This window comes from Marmota marmota, unplaced genomic scaffold (assembly GCF_001458135.2).
Source record: "Marmota marmota marmota unplaced genomic scaffold, marMar, whole genome shotgun sequence".
Lineage (NCBI taxonomy): Eukaryota > Metazoa > Chordata > Mammalia > Rodentia > Sciuridae > Marmota > Marmota marmota.
The window spans coordinates 2,038,234-2,052,560 of record NW_025999990.1 but is presented as its reverse complement, the minus strand read 5'-3'; the positions used below and the strand labels follow the sequence as shown (position 1 = coordinate 2,052,560).

The following is a 14,327-nucleotide window of genomic DNA, read 5'->3' as shown; positions in this document are numbered from 1 at the left end:
TGGTAACATGGGAACTTTAGCCTTAGACACACACCTCTGTTTTTCCCCCAACCGTCTGTTCTAACTTGCAAGGTAGTCCTTATGTTTTTTGCTTCTCTCTTTCACACCCCACCTGACATGTACAAACACACATAGACACCCACACACTCACACACAAGTACACATACACTTGCACACATTCACACACATATACACATGCATGATTTCCCATGCAAGACCAAGAGCCAGGCATGGTGATTGTGCACAAACTACAAAATGTGAGCTGGCTTGCATTTCTAATGCCCGGTTCTACCCCCCAGCCAGAAATAGAATGATTCATTCCATTTAAAATATGAAATGTGTTATTTTTTTTTATATCAGATATTGACTGACTCCCACGTGCCAGGCACTGAGCTAGAGATAGTGAATTGAGTGATAAAAAAACAAGGTTCACCACTCACTGTGCCACTAATTAGATATGTGACCTTGGGCACATCACTGAAATTCTCAGACCCTGGACTGAATCTCTAGTCCATGCTCTCGGTTCTGTTCGGAGAATCAAGACTCAGCAGAAACATGGGAGCAGAAGAGTAGGACAATTATGGTGTCAGAAGCAGAAATAACTCCTGAAGGGATGTTCTGCCTGCTGGGACAATACCGTCCACAGGGAAGAATGAGAAAACTGTAAATAATGTAACATCCTCCTGGACACGAGCAGAAAGCTGCCCAGTATTAAAGGAGTCAACTAGAAGTGGCAATCCCCTTGAGAAATGGATTCCACTCTGCAAATTGCTTATGGAACAAGGGGTAGCAAAGGAAAGAGTGCTTCTCTTTTGGCTGCCTGTTATCTTGGCCTTGTGTCCTCTCCTCTTTAAAAAGTCTTTTTTTTCTTTCTTTTTTCTTTTTGTGGTGCTGGGGATTGAACCCAGGGCCTTGTGCATGCAAAGTAAGCAGTTCACCAACTGAGCTATATTTCATATATAAATTTTTAAAAAATAAATAAATAAAAAGTCTTTTTTTTAATTTTAGTTTTTTTTTTTTTTTTTGTACTGGGGATTGAACCCAGATTGGCTTTACTACTGAGTTATGCCCCCAGTCCTTTTTATTTTTTGTATTTTGATACAGGATCTAACTAAGTTGCTTAGGGCCTCCCCAAATTGATGAGGCTGGTCTCAAACTTGCAATCCTCCTGCCCCAGCCTCTGGAGTTGCTGAGATTACAGGCGTGTGCCATTGAGCCCAGCTGTCCTTAGCTTGAGTAGCCCAAGGGATCTAAATAATTTGCAGCAAGGAGTGCTCCTTGAATTTGAAGGACTTGTAGTGGAAGTGGAATGTAGGAAGAAAGGCAAAAGACTAAAAGCCACTAATAGCAGATCTGAGTCATGAGCTTTAATGACTTTCTGGGCCACCTTGAACGAATGATTGAATTTACGTACATCTATGTTTCTTCACTTTTACATAGGGAGCTAATTGGGCTTCTTCATATTTGGTGATAAATTATTATTTTTTTGAGTCGCCTCATTTCATTCTTATTTAACTCTGTGTATAGTAGGTAAAAAAGAAGGCAGATGCTAATTTGCAAAGATTGTTTGATAATGGTCTGTTGGGGAACAGCCATTACTTAAGAAGGTTTTGGACTAGGGCTCAAGTATATCTGGAACAACTATTGAATTGATCTTTTAGGAGCCCTTTGACCTCAAGACCCTCAAAGTTTTAGCCATTATAATGGTGGTCATTCTAGACACTATCTCTCATGTAAAACACAAGATTCCAACTGTATACATAACACGAATGGGGCTTATCTGTGAGAAATATGCCACCGTGTTTCTTGTAACTGGCACAATAAGGTCTTAGAAGCATTAAACATGACTGAGGCAGGCATGTGGGAGTCTCCATGCATTAAGCTAGTACTTCTCCGTAGATAAAGCAACTAGCACAACATAAGTGGCTGGCTCATTCTTCCATCTAGTTTGATCTAACCCTTCCGGATGACTTAAGAATGAAACAGCAATTTCTTTATTCTTCATCCCGAGAGAATTGTGCAGGATTCTTGTTGTATTGTGCATTGAAAGCCCTCATTAGCAATGCAAGCTCTTCAGAAGGCAATGAGTGACTCATAGGAGGGCCAGAAATAGTACTAAGGAAAATTGCTTTTATGTAATTTTTTTTTCTCAGAATGTCATGCTGTGAATATTTATCATCCCAGCAGAAACACGTGGGAAAGATCACGTTTTGTGGGGTCTGCAGGGAGACTCTGTCTCTGAGAGCCAGGTCACTGCCTCACAGGCCTCTAGGAGCCATCAGAAATTTGAGTGAACAAGTGAAGGGGGTACTTGAGAAGTGACATCTATCTGTAATTTCAATATTATTGTCTTCAGCACCTGGGCCCCAATCAAACAATGCTTTGGTTTATTTCTTTTTAAATCTTTCTTTTTTTACAATAGGGAAAAATTTAAAATTATGGCAGAATACACATAACATTAGATTTACCATTTTTACCATCTGGAAGTGTACAGTTGAGTACATACACATTGTTGTACCACCATCACCGGCATCCATGTCCAGATGGTTTTCATCTTCCCAACTGAAACTCTATACCCATTAAGAAATAACTCCATCTTACCCTCTTCCAGTCCCTGATGACCACATTCAACCTTCTGTTTCTATGAACTTGACTATTTCAGGCACCTCCTATAAGTGAAACCATATACTAACTTTTGTGATTGGCTTGTTTGTTTAGTATAATGTCTCCAAGTTTCATTCATGTTGTGGCATATGTCAGAATTCCACTATGTTTTCAATCTGAACAATATTCTATTGTGTATATGTACCATTTTTTAATCCATTCGTCAATCAGTGGTCACTTGGGTTGCTTCCAATTTCTAGCTATTATGAATGATACTGCGATGAATATGGGTGTACTCATTTCTGTTTCAATCACGTTCAATTTTTTTTTTAGAGTATACCGAGTGGAATTACTAAAAATAGACTCCTAAAAATTAAAAGGGAAAGTCCTGAGGTGATTAGGTTATATAACTCATGAACAATCTGGAAAGAGAAAGGGCAGAGACAGATGAGTAGATTCTTAACCTAATGACACTCATGGTGGTGGTTGCCTACATATGACAACCTTAACCCAATCAGTGAATTAATCACTTTATGGGATTAATTGAGTGGTAACTGAAGAAAGGCGGGGTGTGGTTGAAGGAGGAGGAATGTGTGGGCATGGCTTTGGAGAATATATTTGTATCTGGCAAGTGGAGTTCTCTCTCTGCTTTCTGATCATTATGTGAGCTGCTTCCTGCCGCAGTCTGGCTGGGCACAAATAACCGAGCCGCCAAAAAGCCTTGTAGGTTCAAACAGCAACTCTTTATTCCCCGAACTCTCACCGGTACTCTACTCACACTTCCCGGGAACACACTCCCTCCACCAGGCTCCGATCGCCAATTCTCTCGGAACCCCGGCAAGAACTCAAAGGGAACTCCAAAGTAGCAGGCGCCCAAGGCAGCAGGATCCGCCCTAATCCCAGCAGGATCCGCCCTAATCCAGGTTCTGCCCTAATCCCAGAGCAGGGTCACCTTTCAACCATTCCCTCTAGCAAAATGCCAGGCATCATTCCGACTAAACTGTGGCTCTCAACAGCTTCCCTCTGCCACACTGTTCTGCCATAATGTCCTGCCTCACCTCCAGCCCCCAGGAATAGAGCCGGCTTTCTATGGACTAAAACTTTTGAACCTGTTAGTCTCTAAATAAACTTTCCTCCTTTACAGTTGTTCTGGTCATGTCCTTTAGTCACAGCAGGAAAAAAAAGCTGTCTAAAACAAGTTGGGAATGAGAGAGGGGTGCTTTGGATCTTAAAGGAGGGTGGGCTATTGGAGAATTCAGAAGTAGACCTTGAAACACTCCTTTGAGAAGTTACAGCCAGCTTGGAAGGAGCTCTTAAAAGTTGACACAGTGACAGCACCTCCAGAAGCCATTTGAATAGACACCACCAGGCACCAATGCAGAGGAACCATGCTGACTTTCTCCTGGGCTGCTGCGGTAGACCTTGCCGTGATCTACTCTGTCCCTTGCCTGGCTAGTGTCCCATAGCAGGATGTATGCAAGTTCTCCCCATGTGAGAAACAAGCATTACCTCAGAGAGTTGTGGGCTTGAAACTGTTCCAAGGTGGTTAAGATGGACACATTTCCTTCAGCCTTGAATTTGATTGGCTCTTGGGAAACAAATCAGACTCTGAAGTTTGACACATGGCCCCTATGAGGAACCCAATGACTTTTGTGTGTAACTCTCCCAGCTGTGAAAATTCTGTGGGTGAGAAGGCAGATTAAATGGAGGAAAGCTGAACATCACAGCAAGGGCTTAGGAGATAACCTTTGGTGACCTGGAGTGGCCTAGACTGGCACTAGAAACTCCCCTTCTTGGGGCAGGCCAGGCCAATACCCTGAGGACCTACATCTTATTTCATGCTACCTCTCTCATTGGGCAATGACCACAGAACTTTAGATAATGACCGCTCTTGGAAAGATGAGCATTCTACATACTTTTTTTAAAAAATTAAATTATATAACTGGTGTTCTACTTTTTCCTAGAATCTTTGGCTCTCTAAGGACTGGCTCTTGCAAAGTAGTGAAAGAAAGGGATCCAAAAAATATTGGTACACAATAATTTTTGATAAGTATCCCTAGCCAACTGATAAAGATACATTACATGCTCTGCAATTCTGCAAGAGCCCACCCAAATCCCTGCTTCAGTGCCTTAAGGGGCTCTTTGCAACACAATAGCTATACTTCAGGCCTGGATTTCAAGAGGACACATGAGTCAGTGGTGTGGGGTGGCGTGCAAGAGGGTTTGACCCCATGACAACTTGGAAGGTTTGCTGTTGATTTGGAAAGAACAGCAGCTTGTGTTCTGAATAGAGAGAGGGAAAAGAGGACAGAGTTCTCAATTGAAGACTAATAAGATGAAATTGCTTCAAAAAGATGTACAGCCAGCAGTGGAGGAAGGCACGTGTGTATGATTCTGATGATTGGTAATGGGCACAGACACAGTCATGTTCATATTGAACAGGGACCAATGGGAACATTGCTCTGAGTGTCTAGGCAGCTCTCATCAGAACCTGATTTTCTCAGAATTAAAAAAAAAATATTCAATCTATATTTAAAAACAAAGATGTTCTTGTATAATTATCTGGGTTTCTTAACATTTTGACCTGTGGCTCCTTTAGACTTGAGTGACACCAGAAGATACTATTTTTTTAAGCATGTTGGGTGTGAGATAGAAAAAAAAATTAGAATATTTTTTAATGATTCACAAAGCATTGGAAAGAATTTGGTTTTAGGAATCAGAGGTATGGACCTAAACATCAGCTCTGCTATAACTCTGGAAGTTGGAATCAATGATACACAATTTTATCTATTTATTGGACCTCTGATTGCTCATTTCACAATGGGCTAAGAATCAGTGGGAGGCAGCTGAGTTAGATGTTCTTCATCCATGATCCAAAGGGCTTTGGAGATATTGTAAATCCCATGAAGTAGTTTGCAATATGTTATATTTTGTGCATAGACTTTTTTCTCCTCAAAAAAAGAGGCTCATTTCTTTTCATCTTTCATAAAGTGGCCGGTGGCTCCCCAAATGTTAAGAACTCTTGGACTAGATCACTAACCATCTCCTTGACCTCTAATAGTCTTTGACTATCCAATACTATTTCGCATATCTGTAACTCTAAGGTTATTCTGGTTTGTTCTGAGAGGTGACTTGATGCTGTTCGCCTAAATCTGCTGTTTTCATTGTAATGTGAGAACCATTGCCGGCATGTGAACTTCTCTTTTCATTGTCTAGTCTCAGCTGACCTCTTGGGAAAAAATTTTAAAAAAAGGATAGGAAATATGAGTCTTTATCCCCTTTAATCTTTGCAATCTGATTGTGCCCACCACTGCAAGGTCTCAGACAGCCCCATTGTGAAGGCCAAGCATGGCTCGACTGCAGGCTCTTTCCTCCTGGACCCGTTCCTGCCTTTCCACTACCATTTCTCCAGCCTTCTACCCAAATATGCCCATTCCACCTCCCTTTCTTTAAATAATTGACTATAATTGTAAAGCTAAATGGGAAGGTAATCTGAGCAGACAAACCTCTTAATACCTCCAGGACACCCTCTGCTTTTTATAAGGGATATCTACTGCTAAATTATTCACCTCTGCATGTTCAGAAGGAGGAGGAGCAGGAGGCATGGATTCTTGTTGGAAGGAAGAGCTCCTGGTGCAGATTTCCCACTGGCTGAGCTTGCTGGGGACACCCACAGAAGTGGCACGTCAGAGCATTCTGCCCACAAGAATTTTAGAAACAAAATGAAATCAATTGATCTTCTGTTCAACTCACACAAAATTCACTGTTTCAAAAACACTTTCAATGCAATTTTTGTTCCTTTAGGTTTCCTCTTCCAAGGATTTTGTCCTACCCTGCAGGGGAATGACTGAATAGTCTGAGAACTGCATCTTCTGTCCTGAGCTTGACCTGCCTCAGGGGCAGTCGCAGACAGACATGGGTCATTGTAAAAGGGGTAAGAATATGTGTGTTGGGGTGGAGAGGGAAGACAGTTCTGTCAATATTCCCTTCCTCTGTTCTTTAGACACCATGCACAGCTTTACTTTCCTTGAATTGTGGGAAAACCATTTCTCTGAAATGACACAGGACTGTCCAATTCTGAGGCACAGGGTGAAGTCAGTTGGCAGAGAAGTTGCTAGGGCATTGATGTTAAAGGTTAGCCTATATCTGTTTTGCAAAAATTGCTAAAGCATGTGTTGGGTGGTGCAATAGTGAGAATTTCCTATGTTCTCTTATAGGCACTCTACTTTTTACAGGATAAAACTTCTACTTGGAAAACTTAAAGCTAAAAACAATTCTTGATTTTTAACACAGGGTTCTTCTCTAATCCAAAATATAGTGAACACACAATAATAACTTTAAAAATAATTATTTTGTGATTATTAACTCATGCATTCCACTTTACCCATCCTATCTCTAGTGTTTCAGGTACTTTCTAGCATGGGTGCATGTGACACTACAATTCAGTTCACCATTTATGTGGTGTGTATTTCAAAGATTTTAAAAAATATTTAATTTTTCTAGTTGTGAATGAAACTTTATTTTTATGTGATGCTGAGGATTGAGCCCAGTGCCTCACACATGGCCAGGTAAGTGACCTACCACTGAGCCACAACCCCAGCCTTCAATAATTTTTTTTTAAAAAATTGAGATTGTCAACCTTTTTGTTTCCACATAGTAACTGTACTTTACCAGCTTTTGTTATTTTATCTAGGATGCTTTAAGAAAAAAAATGTACAGAAACATGTTTATTCATATCACATGTTATCAAAACCCTTTTGTGGGATGAGGTTTAAGTCTTTAACAGTGGCTCTTTGATAGCTAAAAATTTGGTGTTCAGCAATTACTGCTTTTTGAGAACTCCAAGTACACCCAGACTTGCAGTTTTTCAAACAATCAACTCTTTTCTCTGGGTCCGGTTCTCATCTCACTTGGCTCCCTCTAGAGATATAAGACAGGCCCTCTGTTTCTATTGAAGTAGAACAACTGACATTTATGGCCCAGCTATAAGGGGAGAGGCGGATTGACTGATTCAGACATTCATTTTTTTTTAAGTTAAAAATGTGATATGGGTTTGTTATATGTTTGTTTAATCTTATTTCAGGCTCCCCTTTACAAATCCTGGGGGGGGGGGCGGGGAAGAAAGAAAGCAAAACTTCAACATATGTGTTGAACTTGGAATAAGAAACTTTAATCCTTGGAAAAACGGTAGTGTAAATTCCAGACTACAGCTAATCACAATATATTCAGACAGTGGCAGGAACATTTTATTTTCTGTTTTAATCCTTGGAAAAACGGTAGTGTAAATTCCAGACTACAGCTAATCACAATATATTCAGACAGTGGCAGGAATATTTTATTTTCTGTTTTAATATTCACACAATCATGCAGTAAAGTGACCTTTTAAATGTATATTCCCCTAAATTTTCTTAGGCCTATATTATTTTATTTGCTGAAACCCTAGTGGCTTATATGAAGTAAACCAGATGTTTTCCATTTATAGATGGAGCACCTGATAGTCAGAGGCCTAGCAGGTCTGCTGGTGACCAGCTGTTTGCTTATACACTCAGCATCAGTATATATTTCAACTGCAGTGAACACATAAAAGGCTCCATTTATTGGACACTTATGTGCGGGGCCCTGTGCTACAGGCTTTCGGTTCATTAGTAGATTTATGATTTGCAATTCTATGAGGTAGGTCTTTTTACTAGTCCATCACTTCATTGATGAGAAAACTGAGGATTAGAGAGGTTACATGATAGAAGTCAGAAAGTAAACCTGGGGTGTCTGAATATACAAAATTACTAAGTTATGATAACCACTACCACTTCAAAACAAGATTGTCTTAAAACCCACCTTCATCTCATCCCCAAACCTGAGAAGTACACAGCATTGGACACAATATCTTTTCAGGAGAGTGGTTCATTCAATGTTTAAGAGTATTGGTGCCAGACATGTTATTTTAGCCCCTCTGTGCCTCAACTTCCCCTTTTATTACAAGGAGGTAAGAAGAGTTCCTACCTCAAAGGGTTGTCCTGAGGACAAGCTAACTCACCTAGACTCAAGGTCCTGCCTCAGGGTGGTTCTTAGCACGTGGCAATGCTCTGGTGTGCCAGCTCTGATGGGTATAGTGAGTGTCACTACTGGACCAGCACTCTTGCTTGTGCTAAATTGATTCAGTGTAAGAATGGTCCCATCCTCACATACCTGGGTCCCAATGAAGAGCTCAACCTTATGATTTCCCCAAAACTCCCCCTACTTCTCTGGGCATGTTTGTGTTTAGTAGGTTTTATCAAGGATTTGAGGGAATTGCAGAGGACTTTACATCCTTATATCTTAGAAGAACATGTAACCTCAGTTGAAAACTAGCCACACGTTTTCTTACACAACCATATTGTTCATGTCATATCTGTTGTTGCCTTGTCTCCTGACAACCCTGTCCTCACAGTTTCACATTCTACCTTCTTAAGATGTTTCCATAGAGAAAAATAATCTAGGAGCTGCTGTTAAGGTCATTTCTTTTTGAATTCTAACACTGATTTCAAGGAGGAGAAGCCTTTTGGCTATTGTTGCTCCTCTTCCCCTCCTTTCTCCAGAACATAATAAAAGTGCTGGATTAACTGAGTATTTTCCAATATCAAGAAAAATATGCCTATTGAATTTTCAGAGAATCCCTCCTTTTTCTCTAGTTACCTCTTGGAATAGTTCATTTATCATATTCTCCACCTGCTCCCACCACAGGCTGAGGATGGAGGCACTGTGGAGTTGGATCAGGAGCAAATCATTGCCTCAGCAAGATGCACTCAGAGTGTCACTTGCACATGTTTCCATCTCCCATCTCCCTGGCTCCATGACCAGAGGAACTGGGCAACTGGTTAATGTCAGCATGCCATCTCCGGATGCCTTCCTCCCTTCAGGGCAAGAGCTTAGTCCTGGGGGGAAGAGAAGTAAGAACAAGTGAAAGGACAGTAAGTGGCTTAAAGAGAAGAGAGGAGAGCCTGGGGAAAGAGGGAACAGACTGAGGATGGACTGACCCAGGAGAAATATGTCTAGTAGGAAGCAGTGTATGTGTGGAGGCACAGATTTATTTATGCAATTATTTTTCTAATTATAAAATTAAAAAGCAAGTATAATAATTTTGGTTAGAAAACTGGGAAAATGTGAAAAAGCCCAAAACAAATAAATAAAATATCTGTGATTTCACCATGCAGAGAATTCTCTGCTGAAATACTGCTGTATTTCTTTACCGTTGTCTTTCTGTTACTACACAAATCCACATATGACCCTTATGTGTGTATGTATATACACACACACGTACATAGTGTGTGTGTATGTATATAAGTATATCATGTGTGTCTACGTGTGTGTGTGTGTGTGTGTGTGTGTATGTCAGACCAGAAATGACCATACACATATCCTATAGACTTTATTTAGGCCAAATCAGGGAAAACATGATTTCTGTATGATAAAGGGAACTTGCTCACGACTCTTGATTGCTTGTAGAGTCTGTGCTCTTCCCAATGAACCTGCCATTTTGTTCAATCTGCTTAGCTCAGTCATGTTATCTCAACATTTGTCCTCCTGCTCACTCTCTTTCAAAACATGCTCTTGACCTTATAGTTGAGTCTAAATTGCCTTTATTCTCTGTACCTCCTCTGGCTTCATCCAGAGCTTCACAGAACAGGAGTGTCTATTTGCACAAGTTTTACACATGGATGAGCTGCAGGAGACACCTACTGTTCTTTCTCTGGTACCTGTGAAATGTATCATTAAAAAATGTATATATACATTTTTTTTAAAAAAGCAGAATATTAGGTTTGAAGGTGCAATCTCTAAAGGCAGGCTGACCTAGGCTCTGGTTCATTACTGCAGCTTCAGTTTTATCATTTGCATAATGAGATATTAAAAATGAGAGTTATTAAAAAGATTCAATGGTATAAGCTGGGAAATGTGCTCGGTAAAGAATGTGGAGAGTACTCAGTTGATGAATATAATAGCTCACTAGCTTCAATATTGTATAAAAAAGTAATGTGTAGCATTTACATGACATTTTCCCAAGGGGAATCACATAAGGTGGAATTTCCTGCAAATTGACTTGCTGGATAAATTGAAGTGATAGTAATTGTGCTATACAATAGCAGCTATAGCTACTTGAGCAGTTCCTACCTTCCTAGCACTTTATAGGATTTTATTTAATTTTCACTGAAACATTATAAAGGGGATAACACTACTTTGTTAGTTTAGATATCTAAAATCCCCAAAGAAAGCTGCCATCTGGATTCCTTTTCTCTGTCTGCCACCCTACAGTGGCTCCACTCTAAGGCTAGAAGCAAGATGGCAGCAATAGTTCCACCTGTCACAGCTACACAGGGTGAGACTATGTCTTCCTGTGGCTCTGTCTTAGAAGTGAGCAAGATGTCTGTAACACATTTCCTTTTACATTTTATTATTCAGAATTTCACCTAGTTCTGAACAAATCATTTGAAAAGCACATAGAATTGCTCTTAGATCACTCTGGTGGCTCCTGAAGGTATAAGTGGGAGGAGGCTCATGGCTGAAGCAAGGGTGATGGAAGTCTGGTATTTGGGGCTTTGTTAAGAAGGAAGAATGGAAGCAGCATGTGCACCTAACAGCATTCAATTAATTATCATCTGTTTTCAGATGAGAAAACTAGCAATCAAAAGCTTATGCCACCAGGCCCAATGCCACACTCCAATAATCCCAGCATCTCAGGAGGCTAAGGTAGGAGAATTGTGAGTTCAAAGCCAGCCTCAGCAAAAGGGAGGCACTAAGCAATTCAATAGGGCTGGGCATGTGGCTCAGTACACAAACAAAACAAAAAACCAAAAACATATGCAAAGTGTCATGTCCTGTGGGATGTCCTGTGGGATGTCCTGTGGGATGTCCTGTGGCTGCCAAGGGAGAGAGATGAAATTCTAATCCATGGTTCATCTGACTCTGATGGTAAACATCTCTAAAGCAAATAAGGATAGAGCTGTCCTGTGTCTCTTGCAAGTACTCAGGTCACGGGAGTATGTCTGAAATAAGATTCTCTTGTTGTGAAAGCTCATAGAACAACTAAAGCCTAACACTTGGCAATGTGGTATGCCCAGAATGCTACCCACATGCAGCCAGCTTGATCTGGCATGGAGTCAGCAGTAGGGTGGTGCCTCTGCAGAAGTATTGACGGAGGTGAAAATGTTGCTCCTCTAACAGCAGTAGGCTGTAGAGAATGTGTGTAGTCACATTCTGAAGTCCAGGCTGTTGAAAGGAAGGGGAGACAGGAAGTACTGCCCTGTCATATATCAGTGAAGTTTTCTTCTCCATGGATGCTTATATAGCTGTTTATTGAGAGATAAATAGAGAGGTAAACATTCTTCTCATCAGTCAACATGGTGAAAAGAGAATCTTGGGGAGTCAACGTTTAGAATAAAGTCTCAGAGTTAGAGCCAGGGTTGCCCTTGCTGACCACATTCCTATCTCCTTGACAGCCCTGCAGCTGCCCTTCCCTTGAGTGCATTGGGATTCCAATCTTGACCTCCTCCTCCCTTTATGTGCTGTCTCTGACCATGTCTTCAAAGATAGCCTGAAGAATGCCACTGATGTTTAGGGCTGTGTTTTAGACTCCTGCTTTTGTCCTAAACCAGGACTTGGTCTCAACTACCTATGGACACCTTCATCTGATCTCCTCCCAGGCTTCACAACTTACTGCTTTCAAATATATTTGTGCCTGCCTCCACACTCACCCAAAACAAAATAGGGATCTTTATTTCTATTCCATAGTCTTTTTGAATCAGACTATCCAGCCGGTTGTCTGAGATGGAGTTCTTGGAATCATTTTCCTATGAACTCTTAAATGACATCCAAATTGTCACCATGTCCTGGTATTTCTCCTCCTACCCCATCATCTTTATCTTTCCATTCCAATTGAGTAGGTCCTCGTATAGACCACCCTCCTTTTGTACCTGAGCTATGCCAGTGGTCTTCACTTGTTCTCTTCCTTCTCTCTCCCATAAATCCCCTCCTCCACATTGCCACCCAAGGTGTTTTTCTGAAACACAGACATGGCCATGCCCCTTCACGGAGTAAACTCTTGAATTTCCAGGTGTCTACAGTGTTATTTTCATCCTCTTCAGAATATCATACAAGGACCCTCATAATCTTATCCAAATTTATCCCTAAAGAATTTTTATATTTTTAGGGAAGAATAGAGGAATGAGTATGACTTAATTTTCCTATGTATATATGTGAAGATATCACAAAGAATTTCACCATTATGTATATCCACAAGACACTAATGTAGAAAGAAACTAAATAAATAACAGAAAGATTAGAGTGGAGGGAAGGCAGGTAGGGAGGTAGGGAGGAGGGGAGGGAAAAAGGGGATGTATTGGGGATTGAATTATGGAAAATTATATTCCATGCTTCTATAATTATGTCAAAATGAATCTTAATATTAAATATAACTAAAAGGAATCACCACCACAACCACCAAAAAGAACATCCTTTTCCACCCCCTTCCCCACTCTTGTTGCCACTCTTTTTTTTTTTTTTTTAAGTTGTCAATGGACTTTATTTTTGTTTATATGTGGTGCTGAGAATTGAACCCAGGGCCTCACACATGCTAGGCAAGTGCTCTACCACTGAGCCACAATCCCAGCCCCTTTGTTGCCACTCCTGTTGCATGTTGCACGTTGCACGATAAGAACTCAAAAGTCTGCACCCCTGCTAAGCTAGCGCCTGCTAACTCTGTCTCTCTTCAGTGGCTCTCATGAATATCTACTGGGACCTCATCAGTACTGAGTAGACGTTCTCTGACGTTTACAAGATCCAGGAGATCCTGGGCAGGCTCTGCCTGAAGGTGTTCAGCGGCACAGCGGGTAACATTGAGGACTCGCTGGCTCCTTGGTGGAAATGCCTTCGCTGAAGGACTGGACGGCGGAGAGAGAAAAGGTGGCGGGAGAGATGGAAGGAAAGCACAGTAATTACTGGTATCAATATCATCACGAACCATCATTTGCAGGAAACCAGCTTCACAAAAGAAGCATACAAGAAGTTCAGCAAGGGCTGGTTTGTGGCTCAGCGGTAGAGAGCTCACCTAGCACATGCAAGGCCCTGGATTTGATCCTCAGCACCACATAAAAATAAATAAAGGTATTGTGTCCAACTACAACTAAGAAAAAATAAATATTAAAAAAAAAGAAGCTCACCAAAGGCAAACTTGAAGAACAAAGTCCAGAGAGAGTAAAACCTTTTTAGGACAGGGGCTGCAGAACAAATCAAGCTCATCCTTGCTGATTTCAAAAACTAGCAGTTCTTTATCGGTGAAAACATGAATCCAGATGGCATGGTCCCTCTCATGGGCTACCGGAGGATGGTGTGACTCCATATATGATTTTCTCTAAGGATGGTTTAGAGATGGAAAAAATGTTAACAGATTTGGCAGTTACTTTGGATCTATCATTTATCATCATTACTGGCTGCTGCTTGTCATCCACACAACACCAGGACTTAAGACAAATGGAACTGATGTATCCTGAGCACATTTATTTTCATAGTGATTTATTTGGAGTAGAGGCATTGTTTTAAGAAAACTTGTCATGTGGGTTGTCTAAAAATAAAGTGCATTTAAACTTAAAAAAAATGAACATGGCTTAACTAGGAAAATTTTCCTCCTCCTCCTCCTTCTCCTCCTCCTCCTCCTCCTCCTCCTCTTCTTCTTCTTCTTCTTCTTCTTCTTCTTC

At 40.9% G+C, this 14,327-nt stretch overlaps 1 pseudogene; it reads left to right on the top strand.

Moving 5' to 3' along the window:
* Window positions 1-13,354: 13,354 nt before the first annotated feature.
* LOC125617772 lies at window positions 13,355-14,172 on the top strand (annotated as a pseudogene).
* Window positions 14,173-14,327: the final 155 nt, after the last annotated feature.